This window comes from Chiloscyllium punctatum, chromosome 45 (genome assembly GCF_047496795.1).
Source record: "Chiloscyllium punctatum isolate Juve2018m chromosome 45, sChiPun1.3, whole genome shotgun sequence".
NCBI lineage: Eukaryota > Metazoa > Chordata > Chondrichthyes > Orectolobiformes > Hemiscylliidae > Chiloscyllium > Chiloscyllium punctatum.
The window spans coordinates 45,526,526-45,545,744 of NC_092783.1; the positions used below are offsets into that span (position 1 = coordinate 45,526,526).

A 19,219-nucleotide genomic window follows, 5' to 3' on the forward strand; every position below is an offset into this window, starting at 1 on the left:
CAGAGGGAATTGTGCATGCGAGGCTGTTAGGGAGGTGACACCAGACTGCTGGCGTACTGCTCGAACTGAGCTTAGAAAGTACTGAGTGCATCTGAGAGGGCCACAGCTTTGTCCATGATCTTGCTCTGCTTCATTTTATATCCCATTATATTGTTAGGCCTTGCCACAGGTGGCGGTTGGTTTGGACCTTTAACTTAGTCTGGTACTGTTTCTTGGCATTTCTGATAGCTTTGCAGACATCATACCTGGAATTTCTGCATAGGTCTGGGTCATTCGACTTGAATGCTACATGCCTGGTCTTCAGTTGGGAATTGACTTCCCAGTTCATCCAAGGTTTCTGGTTGGGGAACACCGAGAATGACTTATTTAGCATACAGTTCTCCACACATTAGCAAATGAAGTTTGTGATGCTGTTACTGTACACATTTAGATTTGCCTCTTATCTGTGTATGACATAATACTTCTGAGTGTCTATTTTTGATTACAGCTCATCTGCTTTATTAATTAGACTCCGTGTATTGAAATACACATTATTATTGTCAGACTTCTTTGTTGTCCATTCTTCTATCTCCATTTCCTGTCTGTCACTTAACCAACTAATTTTGCCTTCAATTTGCAAATCTCTCTACTGAAACTATGCTAGGATCCCACCTCTATGCTAAGCTGATTCTGATCATGCTGGTCAAGTCCGAAAGGATTCAGTTGCTAGAATGGGTCAGCAGCAGATAGTGATGGAATTAACAACAAAGAAAAACATATCTGACCTCATCCTCATCAATTTACATGCTACAGATGCATCTGTCGATGAGAGTATTGCTAAGAGTCACCACTACACAGTCCCTGTGGAGACAAAGTCCTGACTTCATATTGAAGATACTTTACAATGATGCACTATGGGCTATTAAGAGCAGGCAAATTGTACTCTAGTACAATTTGCAACCTCATGGCCTGAAATATCTCCCATTCTACCACTACCATCAAACCAGAGGATCAATGAAGAGAACAGGAGGGCATGTCAGAAGCAACATTGAGCACACCTAAAAGTTGGTAAAGCTACAGAATAGGACTACTTGCGTGCCAAACAGGATAAGCAACAAGTGATCAAGGAAAACAATCCCACAACTAATGGATCAGAACTAAGTTCTGCAGTTCTCCCACTCCAGTCATGAATGGTGGACAATTAAACAACTGACTGGAGAAGGAGGTTCCACAAATATCCCCATGCATAATGAGAGGGGAGCCCAGCACACAAGTCCAAAAGATAAAGCTGAAGCATTCACAACAATCATCAACCAGAAGTGCCAAGCACATAATCCATCTCAGGCTCCTCCAGTGGTTCCCAGCTTCACAGCATCATGGATGCCAGTCTTCAGTCAACTCGATTCCCTTTATTGATATCAAGAAATGGTTGGACCCACTGGTTACTGCAAAGACTATGGGCCCTGGCAATACTGTCTGAAGGTGTGCTCCATAGCTTGTTTTCAGCAGTGTTGTCAAGCAGCACCTTCTCAGTGATAAGCTGCTCAGTAACACACAGTTTGGGTTCTACCATAGTCACTCAGCTCCTGAACACATTACATAGAATCATAGAATCCCTAGTATGGAAGCAAGCATTTCCACCCATTGAGTCCATACTGACCCTCTGAAGAGCATCCCACCCAGACCAACACCCCACCCTATCCCTGTAACCTTACATTTCCCATGGTAAAACCACCAGCCTACACATCCCTGGACAAGATGTGCAATTTATCATGGTGAATGCACCTTACCTGCACATCTTTGGTCTGTGGGAGGAAACTGGAGCACCCTAAAGAAACTTGCACAAATACAGGGAGAACATTCAAACTCCACATTGACCACTAGCCAAGGGTAGAATCCAATCCAGGTTCCTGATGCTGTGAGGCAGCAGTGCTAACCACTGAACCACAATGACCCTTGGTTCAAACATGGACAAAAGATCTCAGTTCTAGAGATAAAGTGAGTCACTGCCTTTTACATCAAGACTGCATCAAAGAACCCTAATAAAACTGGAATCAATGGGAATCAGGGTGAAAATCTTCCACCGGTTGGAGTCATAGCTGACACATAGAATGAGACCAGTTATCTCAGCTCCAGGACATCTCTACAGAGGTTCCTCAGGCTAGTGATCTAGGGCCAACCATCTTCAGCTACAAAAATAGATGTTCACTGATGGTTGCAGCATGTTCAGCAACATTCATATATGTCCAATGAAGCAAGACCGAGACAATATCCAGATTTGGGCTGAAAAGTGGCAAGTAATTCATGCCACACAAATGCCAAGTACTGTCCATCTCCAATAAGAGACAATCTAACCATTGTGTCTTAACGTTCAATGTGGATTCCATCACTGAATCCCCCATTATCAATATCATGGAGGTTACCATTGACCAGAAACTCAACTATACTCAGCACAAAAACACGGTGGTTGTAGGGGCAAGGAATACCATGGCATAATACTTCTGAGTGTCTATTTTTGATTACAGCTCATCTGCTTTATTAATTAGACTCCATGTATTGAAATACACATCATTATTGTCAGACTTCTTTGTTGTCCATTCTTCTATCCCCATTTCCTGTCTGTCACTTAACCAACTAATTTTGCCTTCAATTTGCAAATCTCTCTACTGAAACTATGCTAGGATCCCACCTCTATGCTAAGCTGATTCTGATCATGCAGGTCAAGTCCGAAAGGACTCAGCTGCTAGAATGGGTCAGCAGCAGATAGTGATGGAACTAACAATAAAGAAAGACATATCTGACCTCATCCTCATCAATTTACATGCTACAGATGCATCTGTTGATGAGAGTATTGCTAAGAGTGACCACTGCACAGTTCTTGTGGAGACAAAGTCCTGACTTCATACTGAAGATATTTTACAATGATGCACTCTGGACTATGACTCCCCAAAGCCTGTATACAAGGCACAAGTCAGGAGTGAGATGGAATACTCACTTGCCTGGATGAGTGGAGTCAACACTCAAGAAGCTTGACACAATCCAGAATAAAACAGCCTGCTTGATTTCCACAACACCCATAACCATCCACTCTCTCGACTCTGATGCTCAGTAGCAGCTGTGTATACCATCTACAAGATGCAGAGCAGAAATTCACCAAAGATCCTTAAACAGCAACTTCCAATCTTGCCTCCATTATCATTAAAAGGATATGGGCAGCAGATACATGAGAACACCACCAATTGCAAGTCCCCATACAAACCACTCACCATCCTGACTTGAAAATATTTTACTAGTGCTGGATCAAAATCCTGAAATTTCCCCATTAACAGCATCATGGCTATACCTACACTGTATGAACAACAGCGTTCAATATAGTAGCACACCACCATCTTTTCAAGAACAACCAGCAATTGGTAACAGATGTTGGCCCAGTTAATGGCATCCACATCCAAATTGTGAATGAAAACAATGTCATTCATTTCTACTTCTGTAAATAAGAGCAGACACAGTCTTTTATTGTTGTGCTTGGATATGGTGTTCACAATCTGTACCTCTGCAAATAAAAGCTAACCAATGCATAAAATTAGGTTCTGCTTCTATTCTTCCTGCCTGACTGTCAGAGATAGAATTTCAGACACAAGATGCATAAGTCCTAGTAGCCATTACAGAAATTGAAAGAAAGCAAGTTTAAATTGCCAGAGATTGATTAACTTTAGAATTTAAACTATATGCCCAGTGGGAGAATGATGTGGACATGAGTTACTACTCTATGAAGGGTAAAACCAAGTCTGATCCTAATATTGTTGCTTCCCAGAAGAAGTAAAAGCAACCTATAGCAAGTTGAGCTGTTAACAAGCAATAATGAATGTTAATTGGAAATTCACCATTGCCAAGCAAGATTCTTACCTTGCTGTTCAGGAAAAGCACACCAGATGTCTGTGAGATGATCTCGTCATTGGGATGACCTCATGAAAAATCTCACTTGATTCTGTCACACTGGCCATTCATTCAGAGCCTGATAGGGGCCAGATATGTCAAAGGTCTTCATGCCAGAATCTACTTGATGCTCCATGGTTGACAATTCCAATTGTCGGAGGTGGGCAGGCAGACTTGGATTTGAATAGGAGGACTTGGTCATCTCTGCAGTCTCCTGAATGGAGACTTCCAAGGGTGTGTGGCTCCTCAACCAGCTGAGTGTCTTCTGGCACCACCCTATCCCTTGAGAAGGGAGAACGCTTAGACGAGGTTCAAGATTCCCATCCCAATACAAGAGTTTGGTAAAATAAAGTCAGAAAACTTGCTTGGTCTTACAGCAAGAATCACTCCATCACTTGAAGCAACTTGCAATTTGCCAAAAAAAAGTAAGATTCAGCCCACAGTTTGTAAAGGAAAACAAGTGTTTGTACCTGAAACTCTTTGCCAGATTATATTGTCACAGTTCTATCAATCACATACAGGTACAGAGTGAACAAGATGCCTGGCCCAGACTAATGTTTAATGACAAGGGATCAACAACAACATAGGGAAGACAGTGAGGATGTATAAGCTCAAGCCAGCAACCACTGCAACACAAAGAATCTTTACAACACTAAAAGGACTCCTTTGTCTACAAATACTACAGATTTATTTACCAAGCAGAGTTGATGTTCTGCTTGCTAATTAACTTTTCCAAATGTTCAATTGTCAATCAAAGGACACTTCAAGCACACCCATGGCGGATAAATGAATGCAGTATTCAATCTGTTTGGTTCACCTTCAGACATCATATTGGTAATGAGTCACTGTATACTGATAGAACTTTCAGGGAAATGTGTCAAAATGGGGCATAACATATGTGACAATGTCACTACATTATCCCAGATCCAATGGTTTCAGGACTAAACAAATGGTTCACACTGTCAAATCACACATCAAAAAGTGCAGGGCTTTATATAAAATGTTTGGGCTGCTTTGTTACATCTAACAATGCTACAGCCCTCATTGATTTTTCATTATTTTTATTTAATTTGTTTATCAACAATAGTTTGGAGCTGTGAACTGCAAATTGTCTGCTAAAGATGACTTTTGGACTGTGGTAATAGCTTATGTTAAAGGCGAACAGACCAAACAAGCTTCAGTTTATGTGTGACACCAGTCCTGAAAGTTAATTGCAGGTTGGTTCCCAATCAAAAGGTTCTTCAGATGCTTTGTCACCAGGGAAGAGCACGAGGTTGAAACAGTTAGCAGAAGTCGGCTGTTAACAAGGTCAGTATCTGGAAAATGGTTCCAGAAACTCTGGAAAAATATACTATGCTCAAGCAGATGACAGATGTTGCTTGGTAACTGGGACCTTGTGGAGGAGATGATCATTTCACCTGACGAAGGGCAACATTCCAAAAGCTTATGATTTCAAATAAACCTATTGGACTATAACCTGGTGTCATCTGACTTCTAACCTTGGCCACTGCAGTCCAACATTGGCACCTCCACGTCACAGTTTCTCATGAGCGGCTCTTAGAAGCTCAGAGAATAGAAAATTAAGTTATAAGTATTATTGTCTTTTTCTGAGTGAACTGACCCTGGTCAACAGCTTCAGAAAATCAACCGGGAAACTATCAGTCAGTTTGAACACTGCATTGTGAAAACCACTTAAGTCATTTGGACAGTTTTATTATTTTCTCTTATTTATCTCTTATATGTGTTTGTTTGTACGTCTGTATTATGTGTGGATTAGGCTGAAAACAAATGTTTTTCTGTTTATTGCGTATACCAGCTAGATTTCTTTCTTGTTTCATTTTGCTCAACTAAAGTTATTGTATTCTAAAGTCTGGTTAGGAATTACTGGGGTCAATTTTGAGAGTCTTTGAAGATTTTACTTTTACTGTGTAGCAAATACAGAGGTGAGAGGCTGATTTGGTTCAGCTACCTTCCTCTATGTTGCAAGAGCAGCTATACCCCTAGACATGATCTTACCAACATAAGTAGAGATCATGTTTGGAAGATAACACTATTAAGCCATCATCTATCCAAGTTCTCAGAGATACAGGAGGACCTTCTCGAAAAACATGGGAGAATGAAGATGATGGTTGATCAACATGTAGGTACAGAGTATATTATCTGCTTGTAGAACAGAAGATCAGTGTCATACATCCTACATAGGGAACACAGTTACTCTCAGATATATCCCAAGTGTGCAATAAGCCAAATCCAATGAAGTTATGACACTGAAAAGAACGACATTAAGGAAGAATAGAAACTAAATAAACCTTGCATACCTCAAATTGTACATATACATGAAAAAAATGTTTGAATCATAAGTTCAACAACCGATACAATGACAAAATGCAAGACATGAATACACATTCAAGCTGAGAACATCCAATTGTGAAGTCTAAATCTCTGAAAAGTTATACCATCGTAAGATCTAGAAGGAATGTCAAACCACTGTTGTTATGCAGACTTTCAGATTCTTAAATTAAACATGTTTCAATTAGTTTTGCAACTACCCTAATGTATATTCATTTCTTTTTCTAGTTAATGTAATTTTATCTTGAAAAAAAGGTGATGTGTAAAGCTATTAAGAGCTATGTCACTTTAAGTACTGGATATGCTAATAAGCTGTTGATTAGAATGGAATCTTCATGACCATTGCAATGTACACTTCAACAGAAACTTGTTACAGAAAGGGATTTACTTGTTTATAACTGCACTATGAAGTCTGAGCTGTTAAATTAATCTGGATCAGAATTTCAGATAGATTCATGCCACTCAGTTCACGTTGCTGAACAATAACACAAGAAATATGGTAACAGTCATATTGGATGCCATTTGTGACTTCCGTGGGAGGAAGGGCAGTGGACAAGGCCTGGAATAGAAATGAGGAAATACCAATAGATCTTTGTACTCATGAGATTGGCCCCAGCTCTCCTTTATTTCTCAAAGACTTTGCTGGCATGATCACACAGCCCTTCATGATAGATAGGAAAGTTGTATGTTAATGGTATCTGCGTTTCCTGTACCTAACCCACATGGCTAATGAGCATTTAGTTTCAAAGCAGGGAAGAAAAATAATCTAACCTCGTTTACCATGAGTTAAATAAAAGAATATTCTGTAAAATTATATTAGTTGGATAGGATGTATCCGGTAAATCATACAAAACAAAACCTACAGCCTCTTAAGAAAGATGGAATTCTAACTTACGGTCACATGTTGGGACCTGGCCACCCCAACCGAAAGCTGTACAAAGCCGATATGGCTTACCAACCAACTGGTACCTACAGAGAGGACAACAATCCACAGTGTAAAAGGGAAATTGAAAGCAGTTTTCATTCAGGAAACTTAAGTTCAAGTTCGATTTCAGTGACAAAATGTGACAATAAGGAGACAGATTCAAATGTAATAAAATTAAGAAATGAGGATGTGAGGTAGGAAAATTCAATTGTGACTTTCAAACGGGATTTAGGTAATTATCTGAAGAAAAACAAATGCAGTGGTGTGTATGAAAAGCACAAGAGTGAGTTGGACATAAAGTGTTGAATGGCTTCTTTTTGTGATGTGGTTGTATTTTTATATAGGACCTTTCATACACTTTCCATCACTGATAGCTGAATTGAAATGTTGTTTCTGTTGTAATGTATATATAATAGACAGGAAAGTCCCACACTTTACCACATTTGCTGTCATATTTCTATCTTTATTGAAGGCGCTAGGTGGCATCCGTTGCAGGCAGCAATACCTAACAGCTTGGGACAGCGTAGTTCCATGTCTACACCCCGATGGAGGTTACAGTGCTGACCATCATTGAAACAGCCATGAATGCTGTCATGCTTGTGGCAGGATTGAACCACAGATGTTCCTATATATTCAACCATCTCAATTTCCACTTCCCTATATTCCATAAATTCTTCTGGTTTATAAACTGCAGATAGTAGAAGCATCCAACTCTTGCATTCCCTAACTCTCTAACCACAAAATTACTTTGTGATTTCCTCTTTTTCAATGCCAACAAACGGGTACCTTGACAAGTGATGCTATAGAAGCATGATATCTAAGAGGAACAACAGATTGATGAAAAAAAAGGCAATGACTTGATTTCACAGCCACCACTCAGTCTTTGACATAGCTGTTGCTTTAGCGGATAGCATAAATTTGAATCTGCATATAATGAATCATTGGACACGAGTAGCTTACAGGGAAAGCAAAGAGAAGGATTGTTCAGGTAAAGCTTGCCCAAGGGAGAGTTGCACATTTGCTCTCAGGAGACTCAGATAAAGGGAGGCCGATGTAAGAACACTCATTGATATGCACAAAGACATTTGTGCTACATTGGAAGGTACACCAGAAATTCTCTTATGCTTTAATTCATCCAAAATCTCTTTTTTCAATGTTATGGCAACTAATGCTGCTCCAAATATCTCTTCTCTTTTACTTCCCTTTGAGCCCATCCTTTTTTGCAACTCACCCCTTGCTATGAATTTTCAATACTTTCAGATTTTCTCCTCTCTGATATTGACCAGGCTGTCTTTAACAAAGGACTCAACTCCATTCTGTACAACCATCTATATTCTTGTTGTATCTGCATGGGTTTCCTCTGAATGTTCCGGTTTCCTCCCACTGACCAAAGATTTGCAGGTTAGGTGAATCGGCCATGCTAAATTTTCCCATTGTCTCCAGGGATGTGCAGGCTAGGTGGATTATCCATGGTAAATGCAAGGTTATGAGATAGTTTGGGGGGAGTTGGTTATAGGTAGGATGGTGTTCAGAGGGTCAGTGAAAACTTGGTGGGCTGAATAGTAACTCTTTCTGCACTGAAGGAATTCTATGAATCAATTATCTCTTTATGAATCAGAAACTGACCATCAGATTGAGCCATACTTCCATCACCAGTCCCTTCATGCTCATTTCTTTGACCAAGAGTTCTGTCCCAAATAGAAACTTTCACCCAACTCCTGTGTTTTACTCCATCTGAACCCCTCCCTCTAGCATTTTACTCTTCCTTAATGTTTTCACTGAGAACTGTCATTATGACATCAACCATTTAATCTCTCTGCTATCAATCACACGAACCCAGTGGTCTTCAACCTTTCTAAGCACAAGATCGCTTTGTGAATATAACTGCAACTCAAGATCTAACACAAAGAAAATATAGATCAATTTATTTCTGGTGTGATATAAACCTAAAAACAAACAATGAATTATTTTATCCTCTACTCACAGTCTCAGTCTGACACTTGTGAGTGCACAATATCTGGCCAGTTTTGCAATCTGTGTTGTAGTTCGACTACTGGTTGTATACAATCTATTAAAATGGGTATCTGTGATACATGTGATACTTTAACTTTATTGTTTTCATTTGGGAGAATATGTGGTCCATGCTGTGGACACTTCAACCAGTTTATTATTTAAAATACTTTATTCCAGTGCTCTCGTTGGTGAGGCAGACAAGGGACACAGAATTCAGATTGCAGTTGATCTCAATTTTATTAACAAAATATTTCTTAAAATATCATGTCAGCATTTCTCAAATTCCCATCACATTCACTCTCTATCTAGCTCTATCTGTCTGAGAAAGGATATTACCCCCAACAATCTATTTGTTTGTGCTGGCTGTTGGAATCTTCTTCCCCAAAATAGGGCTGGCTCTCTTCCATGAAAGTGTGTCTCACAGTTCAGTGCATTTCTTCTCCTGGATCTTGTTGGGTTGCTAAGTGTTCTTCCACCAGCAGTCTTGCTTTGAGTCTTCGATGATCTGGAGGCTTCTGAATGTGGTTTTATCCCCTCACCCAGGCCTCCCAAAATGTTCTATAACATTTGGCCAATGGGATCATGAGTGGGGTTCAAAGCATCCAATTGGGTCACGCCAATACCCTTCACTGTTGACATGCTGGGGACATGCAAAGTGCACTGGCTGGAGGGCAATGTATCAGAAAGTCTACTCGATACTCCTCCAATAAACAGCATTCAGGCCAGTTGTAAAGGGATCTCTCTGAACATTTGTTTGACCTTTGTTTCCACTGTTCTCTGCAGCCGAAACTTGTTGGCTTCTGTTTAATTTTGTTTGGCCAAATGGCTGTTGGGCCTGGTTTCTCCAGCTGTGAGCCAATTTAGAATGTCCTTTTTGGACCTTTGGTTGCTTGATGTCTTTAAGTGCCTTGTGAAAATGGGATCATAGGTTCAAAGCAAGCTTTTGTGCAAATACGCATCAATTCTCAGATAGATAGCCTAAATTCCTGAGTACCTGGGTTCTCCATTGTGCAGAGACAATAATATCCTTTTTATTAAGCACCTTCTTTACTGAAATAACTGTACTGAGACCAGTATCCCGTCAGCGAATCACCCTTGATTTACATGTGCATAATAGCTGTGATTAGCCAGCTTGGAGTCAGTACCTCAGAATTCTTTGATCATACCTGTCACCCAGGGCTCTCTGGTTGGCCCAGGTTATCAACCCCCAATCAAGGATCTTATAGTCAATGAGACCCATCTTGTTCCAATCACAATGGAGCATCTCACAAAAGTTTTCTTTTTTTCTTCTTCCAGTGGTAACAGTATTAAGACAGCATCCACCTTAGACTCAAGTTTCCTTGATGCTAGATGAAGAAGGAGAACCCATGGTCTTTGAGAGGTCTTCTGCCTGTTCTGAAGGGTCAGGCATGTTTTGCTCCTGTCCATTTGTAAGGAAGTAGCTTTCAGTGATTCACATCAGGACCACCTCACCAACCCGAACTTTGTATGTCACAGGATCTTGCATCGGCCTCATTTTGTAGCCATGCAGGACCATTACAATGGTTCCAGTACCAAACTTCATCCACTGAAGTAAACTGTCTCTCTTGCTCAGAGGAAGCGTGTGGCTGATATTGGCATTCCTGCTGGCATTTCACCCTCATCACCCCACTGTGCCCCCAGGTCTGGGAATATCAGGTTTAATCTGGTTCACCCACTCTGCTGGAGTTATCTCTGTATCTGTGAGAGGGGAGGTCTCAAAATTGAATAGGAACCCAAACAGCTTAGTATCAGGTGAAGCTGTTCTCTAAGCTGGCCTTCAATGTTTGGACCAATCTTTCCACCAGACCACTGGACAATGGATGGGATGGAGGTGTCTGATCATGTCAAATACCTTTCGACTTTAGGAAATAGTCAAATTTCCTGGTGGTGAAAAATGTCCCATTGTCCTTGACTTCCAGAAGAGTGACAAATTAGAGCATGGATCAGTACTTGGGGCTACGATGTTATGGCCATACCAGAGACATGGGTTTCACAGGGGCAGGAATGGTTGTTTGATGTTCCAGGGTTTAGAACGTTTAGAAAGAGCAGGGAGGGTGGGAAAAGAGGAGGAGGTGTAGCGTTGCTAATCAGAGAGTGCATCACAGCTACAGAAACAAAGGTTATTGAGGAAGGTTTGTCTACTGAGTCAGTATGGGTGGAAGTTAGGAACAGCAAGGGAACAGCCACCACATTGGGGGTTTTCTACAGACCACCTAATAGCAGTAGAGAGATTGAAGATCTCATACGTGAGCAGATTCTGGAAAAATGCAAAAGTAGCAGGGTTGGTGTTATGGGTGTTTGCAACTTTCCCAATATTGACTGGAACCTCCTAAATGTAGATGGTTTGGATGGAGCCTTTTTTGTCAGATGTGTTCAGGAGGGTTTCCTTACTCAGTATGCAGATGAGGGGAGAGGCCATTTTTGATTTGGTGCTCTGCAACGAGCCAGGACAAGTGTCAGATCTCATGGTGGGAGAGCACTTTCGTGAAAGAGATCACAACTGCCTCACATTTAGCATAGCCTTGGAGAGTGATAGCAGTTACTGAGGGAAGATATTTAATTGGGGAAAAGGAAATTATGACACTATCAGACAGGAGTTGGGAAGTACAAACTGGGAGCAATTGTTCCACTAAAAGGGCATGACATGTGGAGACTATTTAAGGAGCAGTTGTTGCAAGTGATGCACAAATTTGTTCCTCTAAGACAGGTAAGAAGGGGTAAGATTAAGGAACCTTGAATGACGAGAACAGAGGAACTTCTCATCAAAAGGAAGAAGGCAACTTACGTCAGGTGGAGGAAGCAAGAATCTAGCATAGCTTTGGAGGATTACAGGCTAGCTAGAATGGAGCTCAGAATTGGACTGAGAAGAGCCAGGAGGGGGCACGGAAAAGGCTTGGCAAGAAGGATTAGGGAGAACCTAAAGGCATTTTACTGACACGTGAGGAATAAGAGAATGATCAGGGAGAAGGGAGGGCCGAACAGGGATAGCATAGGGAACTTGTGCATGGAATCTGAGCAGATAGGGGAAGCCCTAAATGAGTTTTTTTGCTTCGGTTTTCATCAAGGAAAGGGAACTTGTAAATGAAAACTTAGAGGAGCTGGGATACAGTCTTGGCCAGATCAAGATTGATGAAATTGATGTGCTAGAAACTTTAGAAAACATTAAGACTGATAAGTCTCCAGGGCCAGACCAGATTTATCCTAGGCTGCTCCAGGAAGCGAGAAAAGAGGTTGCTAAGCCACTGGCAAGAATATTTGCTTCCTCACTCTCCACAGGAGTTGTACCGGAGGATTGGAAGGAGATGTATGTTGTTCCTCTTTTCAAGAAGGATAATAGGGAAATCCCTGGCAATTACGGACCAGTCACTCTTAGGTCTGTGGTCAGCAAAGTTTTAGAAAGAATTCTGAAGGATAGGATTTATGACTATTTGGCAAAGCATAGTGTGATTAAAGGCAGTCAGCATGGCTTTGTGAGGGGCAGGTCATGCCTCACAAATCTTATTGAGTTCTTTGAGGAGATGTCAAGACAGGTCGACGACGGTCGAGGAGTGGATGTGGTGTATATGAACTTCAGCAAGGCATCTGATAAGGTTCCCCATGGTAGGCTCATTCATAAAGTCAGGAAGTATGGGGTACAGGGAGATTTGGCTATCTGGATTCAGAATTGGCTGGCTGACAGAAAGCAGAGAGTGGTTGTAGATGGGAAGTATTCTGCCTGGAGGTCAGTGTTGAGTGGGGTCCTGCAGGGCTCTGTTTTTGGGCCTCTGCTCTTTGTAGTTTTTATAAATGACTTGGATAAGGAGTTTGAGGGGTGGGTTAGTAAATTTGCAGATGACACAAAGGTTGGAGGTGTCGTCGATAGTATAGAAGGCTACTGTAGGCTGCAGCGTGACATAGACAGGATGCAGAGCTGGGCTGAGAAATGGCAGATGGAGTTCAACCTGGATAAATGCGAAGTGATGTATTTTGGAAGGTCGAACTCGAATGCTGAATATAGGATTAAAGACAGGATTCTTGGCAGTGTGGAGGAACAGAAGGATCTGGGTGTGCAAGTACATATATCCCTCAAAGTTGCCACCCAAATGGATAGGGTTGTTAAGAAAGCATATGTTATTTTGGCTTTCATTAACATGGGGTTGAGTTTAAGAGCCGCGAGGTTTTGCTGCAGCTCTACAAGTCCCTGGTGAGACCACACTTGGAATATCCTGTCCAGTTCTGGTTGCCCGACTATAGGAAAGATACAGAGACTTTGGAGAGGGCGCAAAGAAGGTTTACCAGGATCCTACCTGGCTTATGAAGAAAGGTTGAATAAGCTCGGACTTTTCTCTCTGGAGAGAAGGAGGAAGAGAGATCTGATCGAGGTGTACAAAATAACAAGAGGAATAGATAGAGTCAATAGCCAGAGGGCAGGATTGATGGGTACGAGGGGTCATAATTTTAAGATATTAGGGGAAAGGTATAGAGGAGACGTCAGAGGTAGGTCATTTATGCAGAGAGTTGTGAATGCATGGAATGCGTTGCCAGCTGTGGTGGTAGAAACAGAGTCATTGGGGACATTTAAGTGACTGCTGGACATGCATATAGATAGCAATGAGTTGAGGGGTGCATAGGTTAAGTTACTATATTTGACATCAGGATTAAATCTCGGCACAACATCTTGGGCCAAAGGGCCTGTTCTGTGCTGTACTTTTCTGTGTTCTATGTTCTAACTCTTTATGCACATCCAACCACAATGACCCAGAACATTGAGCCGCTGAAAGGGCTCATAGTTGACATGCCAGCCCAAGGAAGGACTGGCATAGTCAACATGTAACCAAATCCAGGGTTTACCTGGCCATTCCCATGAATGAGGGTATGGGTGGTGGCATTTATTTGTCCTTGTTGATACTCTGGGCAACACCCACCAGTGCAGCTATGTCAGTATCCAATCCTGGCACCAGACACTTCTTATCAATATCTCCATTTTGGAGACCCCTGGATTATCCCATTACGAGCTGGTTTAGTTTTGCCAGGGCAGGATGTCTTGTGTCCACAGTTGTATATTGTCAGCAGTGACCAGAAGGGTGTCCAGAAAGTTTAAAACCGGAACAGACTTTTCCAGGGGAAGCACAACCGGTGGAGTATCTGCTGTGGAAAACAGTTCAAAGCATCCATATTAGCCATCTAGATGAGGTTCCAACTTGTATTTGTACGCACTGAGAATAGGAACTCAATGTCTGAATTTAACCAGAACTATGGGTGGCACCGCCTTGTCTTCTTTACATAGCACTAGCAGGAGCTTGTTGTCTATTACAATGACAAGTTCAATCTGTAAAGGTACTGTTGGAACTTTCTCACACCAAAGATGACTGCCTAACCTTCCTTCCCTCTCTGGGCATATTCAAGCTTGGCATCAGCCAAAATCTGGGAAGCATATGTTATCAGGCATTCCTCTCCATTGGTCCACTGGTGAGCAAACACTCCCTGGTACATAGAGGCCTTGCATGTCAGCACCAACTCTCACCCTGATTTAAGGTCCAACCCTTAAGTTTGTCTAAGATCTCAGTCAGATTGAGAACGTACACTGGGGAACTATTACAGATTAAGAGTACAACTTCAAGTCTGCTCTCCTATGAGAAGCAAATGGTGCAGTTACCACTGATTGTAGTAAGAGGCTCACATAATGGACCCCGTCTTCAATGGCAGAATGAAATGAGTCAAGCTTCCCAAATAAAGTCATGATGCCAGAAATGCATATCCAAACTCAAAGATGACTGTTGCAAGCGATGTTCTTCAGGCATGTACTGTTCTCTCCAGTTGCTACTGCACAGAGGCAGTGTCCCGTCACCAAGTCACCCTTTATTTCCATGTAAATAGTACATTGGCTGTGACCAGATCATAGTAAGCCAGCACATTAGATGCCAATAGCTGCTTTTTCACTAACTTAAAGGCTATTTCTTGGCTGCACAACCATTTTCAAGGCTGACCCTTTTTCAGGATAGATATAAGCGTGCCAAGATGGAGACCAAGACACAAGGAAAGACTTAAGCTCTGGTACAGACATAGAAGCCAGGGTACCTTTGATCGTCCTCACATTAGTTTCCAACAGGTATAGCCCGGTTTTGTTGATTCTGTAACCCAAGGAGGTCACTTGGAGCACCTGGAACACATGTTTTTCCCCTCTAATGTGTACATTTGTGAGGGAGAAACAATTAAGCACTATGTCCAATTTCTCCAAGTGCTGTTTTTTTGGTCTTCCCAGTTATTAGCACATCATCCAGATAAATAGCAACCTGGGGTAGCTGTTGTAAAATGTTCTCTATCACCTGCTGGAAAATGACACAGGCTGATGATACCCCAAATGACACCCTTGTAAATTGGTACCAATTATCCAACTCCTTATCCAGTTGCAATTGCTGGTAGGTATGGCTCATGTTCAGCTTCATAAAAGATGACCCCCCCCCCCCCCGCCAATTTTGCATACAAGTCTTCTAGGCAAAAGATAGCGTAGTTATCTAGCTAAGAAAAACGGTTTACTGCTTGCTTAAAGTCCCCAGAAAGGCAAACTAAATTGTCAAGCGTCACAACTAGTACGACCAATGCTGCCCTTACACAAACTGCACTGGTTTCATGATTCCCACTCTTTTTATCCTCCTGATTTCTGACTCTACTTTTACCCATAAAGCAAATGGCACCTCAGTGGGCCTTGCAAAATCGCAGCACTGCTTCCTGGTCAACATGTAAAGTCACCTTGGTCCTTTTGATAGTCCTTAGCTCTTCCTGAAAAATTCCTTCTTTTGATGAGGACTTCACTCAGGCAGCCAGTTTCTAATTGAAAAATGTTGAGCCAATCAACGTGAATCTTCTCAATTAATTCCACCCTAATAAGCTTGGGCCTGAGTCTCTTACTACTATCAGTGGAAACTGAACCAACTGTTTCTCACAGGAGAGCAGACTCGAAGTCATACACTTAATTTGTACTGATTCCCCAGTGTATGTTCTCAATCTATCGGAGGTCTTGCGCAATCTTAATGGTTGGAGACCAGAGTGAATCTTGTTAAAGACAGGTTCTGTAACCACTGATACAATTGTGCCAGTATCGATCTCCAAAGAACCGGGTAACCATTTAACCAAACAGTAATTTTGATTGGCTCTCATTTAGATGTTGCTAAGCAGTTTAATTGCTCCACTCCACATGTAAATTGACATTCCAGGGTGTGCACTCTCCTGGAAGCCGGCCTGAATGCTCTTACTCAAGTCAGACCTTGGAGGACTCCCTTGCTATCTCAAGTCCATATACTAGCAGCGATTACAATGGCTTACTAGCCTAGGTCCTGAAGAACTTCCTAGCCATATGGCCAAGGCTCAGCTTTATTATGGGGTATTGTTGTGGGTTGGCCTAGGGTCTTAGTGATCAGAATACCCTGTGTGAGGTTCTATGATTGCCTACGCTCAAGTGGTGTTCCCCAAGTTCAGTTGGACAAGTGAGGGTGTCCACTTCAATTGGGGTGCCCTGTAACTTCCATTCTTCACTTTTCTAATTTTCTAATGACAAAGCCAGTTGTAGTGCTGTTTGTAGTTGGACTTCAGCTCATGTTCACTTTTGCGTGGTTGTGTCATTAATCCTACATACCAAACAGAATCTCAGCATTTCATTCAGGGTTAATCAAAAATCGCATACCGTTACCAGTCATCTTAACCTCATCAAAAATCCCAATACTGATTCCCCGGTTCTTGAACAAAACTGATAGTGTCTCAGAATTAGAGGAGATTTGGGATTGTGATACTGCTTAACCAAATCCATCAACTCTTGGAAGATTTCAGTGTCTGGTGCCTCTGGGAAAGTTAAGCCCTTAATAACCGGAAATGTTACAGGTCCGTAAGCAATCGTTGCTTTTCGTCTGCCCCAATGACATTTTCCTGGAAAAAAATTTGCAATCTTTCCATATTCTGGGCCCACTCTTCAATGGCAGGGTCAAACGAGTCAAGTTTCCCCAAATAAAAGCATGATGCCAGAAATGCATATCCCAACAAAAAGATGACTTGTGAGCGAATGTTCTTCAGTCACATTCTATTTTCTCCAGGTGCCACTAAAACAACAGCACAGAGTATCCCATCACCAAGTCATCCTCTATTTCCATGTGCACAGTACATTGGCTGTGACCAGCTAACTCAGACTGAGTCCCAGATCAAAGAACAAAGGAAATTTCAGCACAGGAACAGGCCCTTTGGCCCTCCAAGCCTGCGCTGATCCAGATACTCTATCTAGACCTGTCGCCTATTTTCTAAGGATCTGCATCCCTCTGCACCCTGCCCATTCATGTATCTGTCAAAATATATCTTAAGTGACACTTTCGTACCCAGCTCTACCAACTCCACTGGCAACACATTCCAGGCACCCTCTGCGTAAAGAGTATGGGCAATTTAGCATAGCCAATTCACCTGACCTGCACATCTTTGGAGGAAACCGGAGCACCTGGAGGAAACCCACGCAGACACAGGGAGAATGTGCTAACTCCACACAGACAGACACCCAAGGCTGGAATCGACCCTAGGACCCTGGTGCTGTGAGGCAGCAGTGTTAACCAGTGAGTCACCGTGCCGCCCTTAGTTCACTCTTAAATTGGATCTTCCAAAATGCATCACCTCACATTTGCCCAGATTGAACTCCATCTGGTATTTCTCTGCCCAACTCTCCAATCTATCCATCTGCTATATTCTCTGACAGTCCCTTTCACTTTCTGCTACTCCACCAATCTTAATGTCATATGCAAATTTGCTAATCATGCCACCTATACCTTCCTCCAGATCATTTATGTATATCATAAACAATAGTGGTCCTATCATGGATCCCTGTGGAACACAACTGGTCACAGTTCTCCATTTTGAAAAATTCCCTTCCACTACTACTCTCTGTCTCCTGTTACTAAGCCAGTTCTTATCCATCTAGCTAGCACCCCAGGGCCCCATGCGACTTCACTTGTCCGTCAGCCTATGTATATGCCCTTCCCTCATCAATCGACTTCGTCACTTCCTCAAATAATTTGATTAAGTTTGTAAGGCACGACCTTCACTGCACAAAACTATGTTGCCTACCCCTAATAAGCTCATTTTCTTCCAAATTGGAATAGATCATAACCCTCAGTATCTTCTCCAGCAGCTTCCCTACTACTGATGCCAGGCTCATCGGTCTATAATTACCTGGATTATCCCTGCTATCCTTCTTAAACAAGGGAACATAAACAATTCTCCAGTCGTCCAGGACCTCACCCATGTTCAAGGATATTACAAAGATATCTGTTAAGGCCCCAGCTATTTCCTCTTTTGCTTCCCTCAGCAACCTGGGACAGATCCCATCTGGACCTGGAGACTTTTCCATCTTAATATCTTTTAGAATACCGAACACTTCCTTTCTCCTTATGCTGACTTGATCTAGAGTAATCCAACATCTAACCCTCACCTCAACATCCACCATGTCTCTCTCTTCAGTGAATACTGATGCAAAGTACTCATTAAGAATCCCACCCATTTTCTCTGACTCCACAAATAACTTTCTTCCTTTGTTCTTGAGTGGGCCAACCCTTTCTCTAGTTACCCTCTTGCATCTTATATATAAATAAAAGGCTTTGAGATTTTCCTTAATCCAATTTCCTAAAACTATCTGATGACCCCTTTTAGCCTTCTTAATTCCTCGTTTCATATTAGTCCTACATTCCCGATATTCTTCCAAAGCTTTGTCTGTCTTCAGTCACTTAGACCTTATGTATGCTTCCTTTTCTCTCTTAGCTAGTCTCACAATTTCACCTGTCATCCATGATTCCCTAATCTTGCCATTTCTATCCCTCACTTTCACAGGAACATGTCTCTCCTGAACTCTAATCAACTTCTCTTTAAAAGCCTCCCACATATTAAATGTGGATTTACCTTCAAACAGACCACTAGTCTCTTTGCATTCATCATCTGCTTCCTGTCTATTCTTAACCTTAGTCAAGCTGATTTCATTACCTAGTTTCTTAC

The 19,219-nt window shown here is 41.9% G+C and overlaps 1 protein-coding gene across 1 annotated transcript in view; it reads right to left on the reverse strand.

The window, feature by feature from the left end:
• LOC140467337 (C4b-binding protein alpha chain-like) overlaps nucleotides 1-19,219 on the reverse strand; it is a 113,566-nt gene that overhangs the window by 46,729 nt on the left and 47,618 nt on the right. The gene's annotated exons all lie outside the window — the stretch shown is intronic.